Source organism: Trachymyrmex cornetzi, unplaced genomic scaffold (assembly GCF_001594075.2).
Source record: "Trachymyrmex cornetzi isolate Tcor2-1 unplaced genomic scaffold, Tcor1.1 scaffold156, whole genome shotgun sequence".
NCBI lineage: Eukaryota > Metazoa > Arthropoda > Insecta > Hymenoptera > Formicidae > Trachymyrmex > Trachymyrmex cornetzi.
Genome location: NW_017296157.1, coordinates 3,427,054 through 3,429,703, shown reverse-complemented (window position 1 = coordinate 3,429,703; position 2,650 = coordinate 3,427,054). Strand labels below are relative to the sequence as shown.

General features: G+C 30.0%; 1 protein-coding gene across 1 annotated transcript in view; it reads right to left on the bottom strand.

The window, feature by feature from the left end:
- Positions 1-2,650, bottom strand: part of CCAP-R (Crustacean cardioactive peptide receptor) — a 79,014-nt gene that overhangs the window by 75,633 nt on the left and 731 nt on the right. The window lies entirely within an intron of this gene.

The following is a 2,650-nucleotide window of genomic DNA, read 5'->3' as shown; positions in this document are numbered from 1 at the left end:
TATTCCAGCAACTTTGATTTTAGTTAAAACTTTCTTTTATTTAGTTGATTTTATTCAATATAGCGATCTTGTTTTAAACTTATTAATGATACTTCTTCTTCTTTTGGTGAGCCTGTTTCATTTCTGACAATAAAAATATGTACCTATGTTTCTGTCGTTGGAATAATTTTATCTTTTCTGTTTACTTTTGCTTTATAGATTAAGTGACTACTCAAAGCTAACTTGTAAACGGAAGCTTTTATCTAACACGATTGCTAGCAATAAAATATATGGTAACGGAATTTTACATCTTGTATGTTGTAAATCTTTATTACAGCACGAATTACTTTCGTGGCTCACTTATGACTCATCTGTCTGCAAACATTTAAATCCGAATTAAAAATTCACATTGTGATAATAAAAGATAAATTCCCCGCATATCTATCGTTAGCGATAGTTTTGTCATATATAATACAAAATAATATATGTATGTATGCAAAGGAGAAAAAAACATTTCTCTGTGTCTGTTTCTTTTTCTTCTCCTTTATACGGTATGTATATGCAGCACAGATATAGAATAAGTTCTTGAATTGTGCAGCTAAAAAACGAACAATAGCTGTCACCGGTTGCGCTGTGAGAGCATGAGTTCTATATTTTTCCGACATTTAAATTTATTTCAATAACAAAAACCATAATCTATAAATGACAACAATACTGCGTAATTATTTTCCTCAGAGAATAACTGATTTACACTCATTTGAGTTAAACAAATTCCCAGATCCAAGCTCAAATACTGCAAACTCGCATACATTTGCACATCATGTACGTTCATACACGTTAATTCTCTGTAAATAGCAAACATTTGCGGAAAGATGGAAGCAAAGTACCAACAATCTAATTTAAAAATTTGAGAAGATGAAAATCAAAATATTAGAAGATTAAAAATACAGGGTCCACGTACGTGTTAAATATATTATAAATGGCATAATAAAAGCTCTCAGTTTTTGTTTGTATATCTCGTAATTAAAAAAAAATTCTATGGACTGAAGTTACTTTGATTAGAAGTCTGATCGCTCTTGATTAGATTCACTAGCCTGTGTTTTGTGCACCAATTCTCTCCTTTCTGAAAGTGACAGTGTGTCGCTCCAAAAGCAATCTCTCGTTGCTAAATTAACAGGCAAGGAGAAAATTATATGTATAATTACCGACAATTTAATTTAATCCAAAAGGCGTTACTTCCAAATTGCATTAAATATATATTTTATATAAAAATGCGAATTATATATTAATAATTATATATTATAAATGTGTTCTATGCAATCTTATAACACATAATTTTCATTTTATGAGTGGCTTTAAAATTATTTAAATTATTCTTTAAATTATTCTAGATGTTTATGGTTATATGATGTTTTTCTCTTTTTCTTTTTGCTCAGTTGTAAAATGCAGACAAGCGTATTGCATAATGATAAATTGCATAATAATTTGAATTGTATTGCGAAACATTCTGCGCTTTATGCAAGTGCTTTTGTCCGATAATTAAAAATAATATGTTCCATCCAATATTCTCGTTGTTGATTTATCACACGCGCGAAGGAAGTCTTGCGTGTGTTAACGGTCTATAAGTGTGAAAATTAAAAAGAAGAGAGAAAAACACTCGATATTCATGTGAGATAGTGCGCTACAAAGATACATGCAAAAATAAGCAGTTTTAAACTTTATCAGGATTTCCATCATGCTTCTTAAAAAGGATCTAAAATTACGCGTTCTTATCATACTCTTTTTCTGCTCAATTCTAGCGCGTGCAAAAAAAAAGGAACTACGTAAAAGCCAAGTTCTGTATGAATTCGTTATGCGAACGCGATGCTGGTAAGTGAGAAAAACCATTCGTGAATATTCTGAATAGAATATGTAATAGAACGTAGTGTTCAAAATTCAATTTTTTTACAAGTAATTTCCTAGAACGCGTCTTGGCATAGTTTGCGTTCGAGTTTAAACGCACTCCAGATTTAAATAGGAGATGATTTCGTGCAAAATCATGTTGCAACACTTACACTAGTCAGTAGTCAAGAACGATTTAGCTGGAAGCAAAGGTGTGATTGCGAATACACACAATCGTATTTTATTGTGCAGTCTGTCGGTCTTGCAATTCAAATCACTCAATAGCATTCTATTACAAAACGAATATAGTATCTTTGTTTACTTGGAATAAACAAAGAGTAATAAGTTCATCGAAATTCACATATAAAAAATTATTGCAATGAAAAATAATGTTCGTATGTCGAATAATTCCATTGCATTAACATATACATATATATCCTAAAAATTGTAGATATATTGCCATGTATAAAGCTAATAAATCTAAAGCTGTCTTTTTTCCAACACTGCAGCAAAAAAGGTAATAAATCAAATAAATGACAAAGTAATAATGACAAGTAATTTTAGGAACTCAAATCTTATTGTTAAATTAAAAAACAAAGCAAAGGAATTAAATAAAGCGAGGGGGTAACCACTTAATGTAATCGTGGGACAGAGTCCTCAAAATCATTATAAAATTTATATGAAATCTCTATGCATTAGGTGTTAAACTTAATTTCTGCCGTTTTTCGTCTCCAAAATTGATTTGTTTCGAAGGGAAATACCTTAATCAAAGTATTATTAATTAATAATA